Below are 12,776 nucleotides of genomic sequence, written 5' to 3'. Positions count from 1 at the left end.
CTTGCGGCTCTACGTCGTACAGGAACGCGCTCACCGGCCAGGCACACGCACTGTCGTGGATGCAAGGTCCGATCACTTCTGACACCAGTGTAATGAAACAGGCAGGGAGCAGGTCACGAGCCCTCGGCCTTCTAGCCCGAGATCATTCTCGTGCGGTAGAGTCGATTTCCACTCAGGGTCGTTACAGTATGTTTGCGGACTGCAATACTACCATAGAAGAAGAAGAAGAAAAACAACAACCGCCACCACAGTATAACATATTTGCCACAACCAGTGACTGAAGAACCTAGCCGGTACCCCCAAAAATATTTGAATCCGGAACTTATTGTACAGTACTTGTTGTAGTGGGGATCTATTTGACGCCCTTAAGTGTTTCCGGAAATAACACATGCAAGGGTAATCTTTACATAACGTTTGTCATTAAAATACTACACATCTTGGAGGTAAGATGATATATTTTCATTGGTGCTATTTAGACACGATTTGTGTGACTGTCATCTGGACCATGCCACCAAATGGTTTAAACTAAATTGACAAGGCGACTAGCTAGCATAGCTAACTTTTCTGTGGTCCGTCGCGCGATAGCAATACGAGTTATCTCTGCGCTCTTGTACGTTAAATTGTAAATTATTTGCTTTAATATACTTTAGAAACTCATCAAGGTAAAAATGTTACTACTGTCCTGGAGAAAAAAACTAAATGTAGCTCTCGTTGACGCGCTATATCCAACGCGTGCGCATGGACCAGAGCTAAAAAAGCCAGCTAGGCTAATGAGTTGTTGACATTATAAATACCTGTTAGCTAACAGTGATAGAAAGTTATTGTTCGCTAGCATTATTTTTCTTCAATGGCTCTAATATTTTATGCTGTTCACCGCTCGTTTTACAGTGACAACATACCTGCACTCAAGCATGAATGTGAACCAGGGCCAGGGGACAGTGGGTAGCGAACCGTTGATTCTGGCTACCGCTGGATATGACCACACAGTGCGGTTCTGGCAGGCCCACAGCGGCATCTGCACCTGGACAGTCCAGCGCCAAGACTCGGTATCCTTACCTTCACTTGCTTCACACGAATTTATTATCAATACTTTCTTGCAGATTAAGCCTTCATTTAGTTTCTAGACCAGCTGTTGTAACAATTTCAAAAGTGCTCAAAGTCTCCAACTCCTGGATAAATTTTTGTGAACATCCCAGTGAGCACAATACTTTTAAAATATGTATTTTTCTCATAGGGATGTTGTTTCACAATTACTATAGCTAGCTACCTTTTTAATATGTATGTTGTTGCACAATGATTATAGCTAGCAACCATTAATTATATTCTTAACCAGTACTTTCAGCAAGTGAACTCCCTCGAAGTTACTCCCGACAGAAGTATGATTGCAGCTGCAGGTTTGTTCAGAAATAAAATATGCAAAACCATACATATAATTATCATAATTAATGTGGGCTTGACTGTGTCTTTTGTTCTGTTCCAAAGGTTACCAACACATCTGTATGTGTGATCTAAACTCCAATAACCCAACCCCGGCCATAAACTATGATGGCGTCAGTGGGCTGGATCGCTGGATGTACACAGGAGGAGAGGACTGCATGGCTCGCATCTGGGACCTGAGGTACTGTTGATAATACTGTCTGCCTGCCTGTGGGGCATGTTATGGTATTCTCACCAAGCTGAACATTGCTCTGGTCCAAGGTCAAGGAACCTGCAATGCCAGCGGATCTTTCAGGTCAATGCTCCAATCAACTGTGTGTGTGTCTTCATCCCAACCAGCTAAGTCAGTGACTGCGGTCCAAACACATAAAAGACACACCCTATCCCGTCACTCATTCAACCTGCGATGATTGTGTTTTCAGCCACCGGTGGCTTGTGGGTGCTTTATATGCTCCACATTCAATTATGAGTGCATGTCTACTTATATTAAATATATAATTATTAATATATGCCTACTGTATGATAGCTAGCAAATTAATTAGCTAACTAACGTTAGCCTGGGTGTGTCATTTTGGACTGCAAAAGTGATTTGATATATGCCACCACTAGAGGGAGCACTGTTACTGGACTGTCAGCGTTAAACAATAAAAGGGCAATAAAAGGGCAATAAAAGGCCACTCTAAAATGTGCAGTTTTGTCACAACACAATGCTACAAATGTCTCAAGTTGAGGGAGATTGCAATTGGCATTCTGACTGCAGGAATATCCACCAGAGCTGTTGTCAGAGAATTTAATATTAATTCCTCTATCATAAACTGCCTCCAACATCGTTGTAGAGAATTTGGCAGTACATCCAACCAGCCTCACAATCGCAGACCACGTGTAACCACACCAGCCCAGGACCTCCACGTCCGGCTTCTTCACCTGCGGGATCATCTGAGACCAGCCACCCAGACAGCTGATGAAACTGGGTTTGCACAAACTGTCCCAAACTGTCTCATCTGCATTGTCATAATCCTTACCAGTGTCTTGATCTGACTGCAGATTGGCGTCGTAACCAACTTCAGTGAGAAAATGCTCACCTTCGATGGCCACTGGCATGCTGGAGGAGTGTGCTCTTCATGGATGAATCCCGGTTTCAACAGTATCGGGCAGATGGCAGACGGCGTGTATGGCGTTGTGTGGGAAAGTGGTTTGCTGATGTCAACGTTGTGAAAAGAGTGCCCCATGTTGGCAGTGGGGCTATAGTATAAGCAGGCATAAACTACGGACAAGAACACAATTGCATTTTATCACAGGCAATTTAAATTCAGAGATACCGTGACGAGATCCTGAGGCCCATATTCATAACATTCATCTGCCTCCACCTCATGTTTCAGCATGATAATGCACGGCCCCATGTTGCAAGGATCTGTACACAATTCCTGGAAGCTGAAAATGTCCCAGTTCTTCCATGGCCTGCCTACTCACCAGACATGTCACCCAATTAGCATGTTTGGGATGCTCTGGATCAACATGTACGACAACGTGTTCCAGTTCCCGCCAATATCCAGCAACTTCACACAGCCATTGAAGAGGAGTGGAACAAAATTCCACAGGCCACAATCAACAGCCTGATCAACTCTGTGAAGGAGATGTGTCACGCTGCACGAGGCAAATGGTAGTCACACCAGATATTGACTGGTTTTCTGATCCACAGCCCTACTTTTTTTCTAAAGGTATATCTGACCAACAGATGCATGTCTATATTCCCAGTCATGTGACATCCATAGATTAGGGCCTAATGAATGTATTTCAATTGGCTGATTTCCTTATATAAACTGTAAGTCAGTAAAATCTTTGAAATTGTTGAATGTTTCTATTTTTGTTCAGTGTAGTAATTGTGATCTCGCTCCACCTCACAGGGAAACTGTTACGTGTGGAATCTGGCAGGAGGGATCGGTGACGAGGTGACACAGCTCATCCCCAAAACCAAGATCCCCGCTAAGTAAGCACTACTCCGTCTGCTGCAAATTCAGCCGTGATTCTACGTGAGTACAACACACACACCTCTTTTAAGGAATGTGTGCATAATGCAACCTATACTAATATGTAGTAGTCAGATTTGATTGCACATCTTGTATAGTAAGTTTTTTTTTTATGTGACTTAACTGTGTTATTCCCAACAGGCTGCCGGCGACCTGCTTGGCAGACCAGACGTGTAAGAGGAGGATATCTAACTACTCTACGACGGAGTTGAGCATGGAGTCTCAACCCTGGCGAGGCGTCTCGAGGCTGGATGTGGGACTGTGCCTTCTCTGGAGACTCACAGTACGTTGTGACAGGTCAGTGCTAAGTTGTATTATGGTAATACTATGATCATTACTAAATGAGTTGTGTATTGACAAGATCTAGCTCTGTTCCTGGAAAGCTACCATCCTGGAGGTTTTCACTCCAACCCTAATCTAGCGCATCTGATTCTAATTATTAGCTAGTTGATAAACTTAATCAGATTAGTTACAACTGGGGTTTGAGTAAAAAACCTATAGGAGGGTAGCTCTCTAGGGACAGGGTTGAAGTGAAAACCCATAGGAGGGTAGCTCTCTAGGGACAGGGTTGAAGTGAAAACCCACAGGAGGGTAGCTCTCTAGGGACAGGGTTGAAGTGAAAACCCACAGGAGGGTAGCTCTCTAGGGACAGGGTTGAAGTGAAAACCCACAGGAGGGTAGCTCTCTAGGGACAGGGTTGAAGTGAAAACCCACAGGAGGGTAGCTCTCTAGGGACAGGGTTGAAGTGAAAACCCACAGGAGGGTAGCTCTCTAGGGACAGGGTTGAAGTGAAAACCCACAGGAGGGTAGCTCTAGGGACAGGGTTGAAGTGAAAACCCACAGGAGGGTAGCTCTCTAGGGACAGGTTTGAAGTGAAAACCCACAGGAGGGTAGCTCTCTAGGGACAGGGTGAAGTGAAAACCCACAGGAGGGTAGCTCTCTAGGGACAGGGTGAAGTGAAAACCCACAGGAGGGTAGCTCTCTAGGGACAGGGTTGAAGTGAAAATATACAGGAGGGTAGCTCTCTAGGGACAGGGTGAAGTGAAAACCCACAGGAGGGTAGCTCTCTAGGGACAGGGTGAAGTGAAAACCCACAGGAGGGTAGCTCTCTAGGGACAGGGTGAAGTGAAAACCCACAGGAGGGTAGCTCTCTAGGGACAGGGTTGAAGTGAAAATATACAGGAGGGTAGCTCTCTAGGGACAGGGTTGGAGAGACCTAATCTAGAGTGAATGATTGTTTTGCGGTTGAAAGTGACTGACTTCCTTCCTAGCGTGGCTAGATTGACTTAACTGACTTTGGGCAGTTCTGACGTAACGATTAATAAATGTGTGATGTATGTGTTACAGCCTCTTCTGAAAACCCGGCACGGCAGTGGTGTGTGGAGACTGGGGAGATTAAGAGGGAATACAGCGGCCATCAGAAGGCTGTGGCGTGTCTGGGCTGATGAGGAGGAGCTACCCTATAGCGAAGCTCTGTGACTAGATAAATATCCACCTGTCTATGTTTGTCTCACAGCTTCTGCTTGCACAAAAGTTGATTATTTATTGGGGGGGGGGCTGTTTTTATATTTGTCAAAGGGACTACATTCCGGGAGAGAGTGTAATGGCCTTGTTTGTCTTATAGCTTGGGCAAGGAGTTTTGTGATGGGTCACAGCTTGATGAATGTATTTAGATTCACTAACTTAATCAAACGTGAAAGGTCTCAAAAGTTAAGTCTTTTAAAAATCTGATGGATATCTGGAAAGAGGACTGCATCCCACCAGTGACTGTTCAGGATATAAGAGGACTGCATCCCACCAGTGACTGTTCAGGATATAAGAGGACTGCATCCCACCAGTGACTGTTCAGGATATAAGAGGACTGCATCCCACCAGTGACTGTTCAGGATATAAGAGGGCTGCATCCCACCAGTGACTGTTCAGGATATAAGAGGACTGCATCCCACCAGTGACTGTTCAGGATATAAGAGGGCTGCATCCCACCAGTGACTGTTCAGGATATAAGAGGACTGCATCCCACCAGTGACTGTTCAGGATATAAGAGGACTGCATCCCACCAGTGACTGTTCAGGATATAAGAGGACTGCATCCCACCAGTGACTGTTCAGGATATAAGAGGACTGCATCCCACCAGTGACTGTTCAGGATATAAGAGGACTGCATCCCACCAGTGACTGTTCAGGATATAAGAGGACTGCATCCCACCAGTGACTGTTCAGGATATAAGAGGACTGCATCCCACCAGTGACTGTTCAGGATATAAGAGGGCTGCATCCCACCAGTGACTGTTCAGGATATAAGAGGACTGCATCCCACCAGTGACTGTTCAGGATATAAGAGGACTGCATCCCACCAGTGACTGTTCAGGATATAAGAGGACTGCATCCCACCAGTGACTGTTCAGGATATGAGGGCTGCATCCCACCAGTGACTGTTCAGGATATAAGAGGGCTGCATCCCACCAGTGACTGTTCAGGATATAAGAGGGCTGCATCCCACCAGTGACTGTTCAGGATATAAGAGGGCTGCATCCCACCAGTGACTGTTCAGGATATAAGAGGGCTGCATCCCACACGCTGTGGTGCTTTTGGCTTGATACTCTTGTTTTTTTTTGTGTGTGAAGTGTTAGCATCTTTCCATTTTCTTTCTTTTTAGTACCCTAAAGAGAATCTGTACACAACTTGGTTTATTGAAGGGATCAAGTCATTTTAAGATATTCCAGCAAACCAGAATGGTTACACACATGATGACTCATCTGCTGTGGGTTACGGTACAGGAAATAACAAGGACAAAAAAACAGACAAGTCTGCCACAAGGAAACGTTTTAAAGATTTAGGAAAGGTGACGAGGGTAGTCTGCAGATAAACTTTACAGCTTGTTACCGTCACTTATCTCTCAGAAGGGAAAGGACTGGAGCGGAGGCATAGGAGGTACTAAGGTGGCAGGGGCTGCAGTATTGAGAGTGAAAGCCGGCTCCTGTTCCCGGTTGTATTCAGTGTTTCTTGGAGCTGGCGACACTCTGGTTTCTTAGCAGGGATGAGAAGTAGCACTTTGTTTCCATGATCAGAGCTGGTATGTGCTGCCTGAGACCGGATGATGGTAGGTCACTCTGGCAGGTAGTAGAAGCAGACAGACACACAGATGTTACTGGGGAAGCAGATGTCTATGCAGAAGTAGACTAGTGGAACCGTATCTCCATTGAGTTTTACTCACTTGGTGATTAAGAGTAGCAAATTCATCCTCTGAAATAGTTGGCTATCAGTGCTCTCTGCTATAGAGAGAGTTAGATACTGTATTGGTCATCTACCTGCTGTAGTTAGGTAGCAGTGAGTTCAGCCTAAAGGTTGTTCTTCTTATTTACTGCTTTGACTTTGTAAAGGTCACACCACTGTTTTTCAGGATTATGTTTCTCACGCTGTTCTGAAAACATCCGCCAGCACACAGACAGGGAGCTGCTTTATTCTGGAAACATCCGCCAGCACACAGACAGGGAGCTGCTCTATGCTGGAATCATCTGCCAGCACACAGACAGGGAGCTGCTCTATGCTGGAAACATCTGCCAGCACACAGACAGGGAGCTGCTCTATGCTGGAAACATCTGCCAGCACACAGACAGGGAGCTGCTCTAAGCTGGAAACATCTGCCAGCACACAGACAGGGAGCTGCTCTATGCTGGAAACATCTGCCAGCACACAGACAGGGAGCTGCTCTACATTTACATTTACATGTAAGTCATTTAGCAGACGCTCTTATCCAGAGCGACTTACAAATTGGACTCTATGCTGGAAAAATCTGCCAGCACACAGACACTTCTTTAACAAAAGCGCTCAGGTCTTTGCTTTGACTTCTCAGAATTGAATATAACATTTGACACACTTTAAAATAAAATCCTTCACAGTTTCATCTTTAATGCTTATGTCATTGTAATTGCCAAGGCAAGTGAATGTGTATTTAGCATGTAGCTCATGATGTGAAGAAGGGTAGTTCCACTCCCTTGTCTCACCGTTTTGTCTCCTGGTGCAGTGGATGGAGCTGTTTTGACACAGGGCCTAAAGAGGCTCCTTCAGGAGCTCACACGTCCACCTGACTGCCCCCCATCACACCCAGAAACTCTGTCTGTCTCTGGGTCTCATTCCCCAACAACACCAACTGGCTCTCCTGGCAGGAGATGACCACATTTGTAATTGTTGGAGCACATTATTTCAGGATTATTAGGAATGATGGGAATAAGCAACATGTACACCAGAGGAGTTATGATTGAACTCAGTGGTTTTTCAAACGACAAATAAAAATGGTGTAAATTAACATATAATGACAGAATGGTTCAAAATAGCTGTTGCAGACAAACTCAAGTTGTAATTATAGTGCAGTATCTTTGTTAGATCACTTCAGTGGTCTGCCAGGTTATTGTCTCAGCTCTAGTCTCTCATTTGGCACAAAGACCATTTAGTAATTGCACCATGTACACTGTTGATGAGTCCGATAGGGACCACTTAACATGCCGTTATGCCTGAGCAAACCTTCTAACAACCTGTTTCCCTCCACTCTGAAGAGCATTGTGCTGCAGAACGAAGAGATTGACCCCAGAAAGGCCCAGCATTAAGTCTATCCAGTAAATCGGTCACGAATGACCACAATCAGTGGGTGGGTCTGATGATATAAAGTCTAGTTTTATGAGATACTTTATACCATGCGAGTCACAGCTCAAACGACTCCGATAGCATGAGAAAAGCATGAAACACTTAGGATTTTGACATATTTATCTTTTGGGAGAGCTATTCTATGTAAGTAACTAAAATCTATACAACCAATGAATGATTGAGTCCAGCTGCACAGTGACCCTTCACTATGAGGTAGCTTCATCATACACAAGCTCTTGTGAATTGATGAATTAGCCTAGGCCTAAATTAGATAACCATTATTCAATTTGATATGAGCAAGTAATCATCTCATGAAGTACAATAACTAATGAATAGGCAGCAAGGACACAGTTGGATGTCATCATGGCCCTGTAGATTCACAGTTCCACAGCAGAAAAGCACCCTATCCATTCTGTAATGACCATTGACCACACATAACCAAAAAGCATACCTCATTAAAAGTTGTCCTCTGCCAGATTGGCCCTTCCCTCGCTAACCAACCATAGTTTCTCCTCTTTCTCCAGTACAGCGAAGCCTTAACAAACCAAGTAGTCCCCAAACAGAGTGGCCATTGTGCAGGTCTGAGCCTCACTGCTGTCCCAACCTGTAAGGGGAGAGAGGGGGCTAGGAGGATCAGATGCCCTGAGGAATTCAGTCCTGGAGAGGCTCACTACACTATAAGCATGTAAAGCCCCCCTCTGGACTGGGAGAGGAGAGGGATGCCAAAATCAACACCCCTAAATCCAATAGGGTCTGGCTGGGTATGGAGAGGGAGGCAGAAGTGGCACTAAGCTATGAGTCCCTTCCTATGAACCACCCCTACTGCCACTTCACACATTAGCAGCAACAGTGTGACTCACCTCAGCTCCAATAAAACAGGTTGGTTTGGAGAGTGGCTGACACAGTAGGCTGTTTCTGCATACCCTTTAGTTGTTGCCATGCCAATTTAAGTCCCAAAACGGCATAGTTCCTCTGAGACTCATATGATGTGAAATCCAAAGTAGTATGTTTCATACGCTGTTATAAATGGAAAGAGTGACCATCTATACCTGTTGCGTTGATTGCTGGAGGAGGGAGTGCACATTTTCAGAATCAGATCTCTCCATCTTACGCAGGAAGCAAGTATCCCGGTTCTCAGTCTTGTAACATATCGAACCCGGCACAAACATGAGTCAGTTCAGTGAAGTGTTGTTGAATACCGAGAAACAGCCACACCAATAGAAAGGTTGGAGCTTGTCTCAGTTCAATAAACTTTCAACTCAGAAAAGTCTTCCTACATGTTTGACATGAAAGAGCACGGTGGACGTGTGGTTGGCCTGCGAGGTCACCAGGTTGTTGTGCTTGCCCACCAATGCTGATCGGTTGATCAGGGTTCCAGTCTGATCCGGAACTGTGATTCTAACAACCTGTAAAGACTACAGTAGAGGGATAGGTTTACTCAGTGTAAACTCACTATCATCATTGTGATTGTACAAGTGTGAGCAAATATTTTGTCCATCAACTACAGTCATGTAGGCTTCTATGCTTGATTGGGCTACAGCAACTCGTAGTTTAAAAGACAGATACAAAGCACTGCGTTCCGACAGGTGAATCAGATGTGAGTTGTCTCTCCTACCTCTTCGTCCGGATGTCTGAGCCATAGATGCCCCGTGACGCTGAGGGCGATGATGACAAGGAGGAGAGTGGCACCGAGGGTCACCCAGAATGCCTTGTGTGGGAACCAGTAGGACACTGCTGGACCGTTGAGGATGAGACCATTCACAACGACAGCTTATCACAATCTACATAGTCATTCTTGTCTGGGTGGGTGTCTGTTTATGGATTCAACAATATTGTTGACTTCAACAACACATGTTCTACAGTTGAAATGACCCACCTATACTCGGAGTACAGCACAAATAATCACAACTTTGTGTTTCTATGAAAATGACCTTTCCAAGAGCAATATGTAATAAAAACAAACTTGAGTCCAATAAAAAAATCCTAATTTTGCCACACATCATTTAAAGCACCACTGAGGTACAGATGAATCCCACTCCTACCACACATTGTGAGTCCTCCAACCTGCCAGTTTCTGAGCATTTCCAGCACCTCACCATCCTGCGTCTCGTGACTTCTCCTCTCTCACTAACTTCACCCTTCCCTCAACTATCTGCATGGAGCTGTGGTCATGACCAGCACTGAGACGCTCTGTGATACACCTGGTCAACTTCTCTCTCTCCAGACCCGTCTCCCCCTCTCACAGAAACACACGGGTGACAGGACAAACCCTTCAGCCGGCTACCCTCACCCCAGACAATGGACAAAGGGGCGAGACAAACTCATCTCTGTGGACAGGCTCTGTCAGCCAGGGCAGGGTTATATGAGGAACAGTCCAGGTCGATGAAAGGTCGAGGTGACTTGAAGAGCTGTAGTGTTAATAACACCAGGGTCCATCGCAATCCACAGGGTAGGCTTTGATTTTGGAAAAAGTATGTGTTTATTTTTTTGTTTTGACTTGGGTCAAGGTGAATACTGTTGTCAAGGACAGAGGATAATAGTTTGATTATTGTATTGGCAGTACAGACAAAGTGTTTAATGTATTATAGACACTAAGTTACTAAGACTTACATTTCAATAAACACACTTAACAAGACAGTTGATTATTGTGCAAACCCATAACCTTCAAATTGAACAAATCAAATGTAGTTATATCTTAACATTCACAACACATCAGGATACAATATAAGAGTATAATCCAGTTAAGTATACACCCTCAGATGAATGGGTAATGTAAACTCAGCATTGGTACAGGGAACATGACAGTGGACAACATTAGATATATCATTCCTGATTCATTGTCAGTGCACTCCAGTATTCTGTATTTCTGCATAGCTCTCTGCCTTAGATCAATATTTAGTGACATATGATTGCAAATGTTAGCACACAGATGAGGGAGTGCGTCCACATTTCCCATGACTGTGCTTGAGATCATTGCTACAGAGGGATATTGAGCAAAGGATACAGGCCTTGCCCTTTTCCCTCTTCACACAGCACAGACCTTTCTCTGCCATTTCCCGAACAACTCATTTGAAAAAAGGTTTTATCAACACTGGAAATCAGGAGTGGCTAACTCGCCCTGGAGAACTAATGGATGTGTAGGGCAGGTTTTTGTTCCTGCCTTGCGATTTGTTTCCTTTTTTTGCTGCTGAATCTATGCGGTATAATGCAGCAGGGCTGGAACAAAGGCTTGCACACCCAGTAGCGCTCCAGGAAGAGTCAGCTACATCTGCTGTAAATCTTGAATATATATTCAGAATATCTATAGCACCCTGTAGTTAAAATAACTTCAATCTATACTGAACAAAAATATAAACGCAACATGCAACAATTTCAAATATTTTACTGAGTTCATAAGGAAATCAGTTCATTTAAATAAATAAATTAGGCACTAATATATGGATTTCACATGACTGATATGTATCTTTTATTTCATTTTTATTCAACTAAGCAAGTCAGTTAAGAACAAATTCTTATTTACAGTGACGGCCTTGGAATAGTGGGTTAAATGCCTTGTTCGGGGGCAGAACAACAGATTTTTACCTTGTCAGCCCTGGGATTCAATCGAGCAACCTTTTGGTTACTGGCCCAATGCTCTAACCACTACCTGCCGCCCCATCTGTTAGTTACAGATACCTTAAACGATTTGTCTCATGCAGCGAGACACATCTCCTTCAAATAGAGTTGATCAGGCTGTTGATCGTGGCCTGTGGAATGTTGTCCCACTCCTCTTTAATGGCTGTGCAAAGTTGCTGGATATTGGCGGGAAATGGAACACACTGTCGTACACGTCGATCCAGAGCATCCCACACATGCTCAATGGGTGACATGTCTGGTGAGTATGTAGACCTTTGAAGAACTGGGACATTTTCAGAATATTAAATTATTTTGCAACAGCTCTGGTGGACATACCAGACATTTGTGGCGTTGTGTGACAAAACAGTACATTTTAGAGTGGCCTTTTATTGTCCCCAGCACAAGGTGCAACTGTGTAATGATCATGCTCTTTAATCAGCTTCTTGATATACCACACCTGTCCGGTGGATGGATTATCTTGGCAAAGAAGAAATGCTCACTAACAGGGATGTAAACAAATTTGTGCACATTTTTAGAGAAATAAGTTTTGTGCATCTGGAAAATATCTGTGGTCTTTCATAACAGCTTTACATGTTGCATTTATATTTTTGTTCAGTGTAATTTTGAGTCACTTCCACAAACATTAGTTAATGATAACCAATAATGGTGAGGTAAATGTAAGAACGAGAGTACACCTGATGGTAAATTTAGTCACTACTACAGTTTGGCGTGATGGTAACATTCTTACATTTTTTATTAGACGACCAGTGTTGGAATCACAGCCTGCAACATGTAACGTCATAAATACATTGAGATTTCGTTTCGATGGTGGATTAAAGTAAAGATTTGTATACATTAGTGTAGTTTGTTTCCTGAAGTCTTAGTATTATAGAAGCGGTTGATTCTCTTATATTCCTTAATTTTCACATCCATAACCCAGAAACACACAGGGATTTCAGACGCACATAGTCCTTAACGGTCTTTTATAATTAAATCAATTTTAAACCGTCATCAACCCAGACTCAAGTCTCACTGAGATAAAACCTATTAAGACTGG

The 12,776-nt window shown here is 44.0% G+C and overlaps 1 pseudogene; it reads left to right on the top strand.

Annotated features, from left to right (window-relative positions):
- Nucleotides 1-147: 147 nt before the first annotated feature.
- On the top strand, nt 148-10,739 carry LOC124038766 (annotated as a pseudogene).
- The last annotated feature ends 2,037 nt before the right edge of the window (nt 10,740-12,776 follow it).

Source organism: Oncorhynchus gorbuscha, linkage group LG06 (assembly GCF_021184085.1).
Source record: "Oncorhynchus gorbuscha isolate QuinsamMale2020 ecotype Even-year linkage group LG06, OgorEven_v1.0, whole genome shotgun sequence".
Taxonomy (NCBI): Eukaryota; Metazoa; Chordata; class Actinopteri; order Salmoniformes; family Salmonidae; genus Oncorhynchus; species Oncorhynchus gorbuscha.
This window is presented reverse-complemented; position numbering and strand designations above follow the sequence as displayed.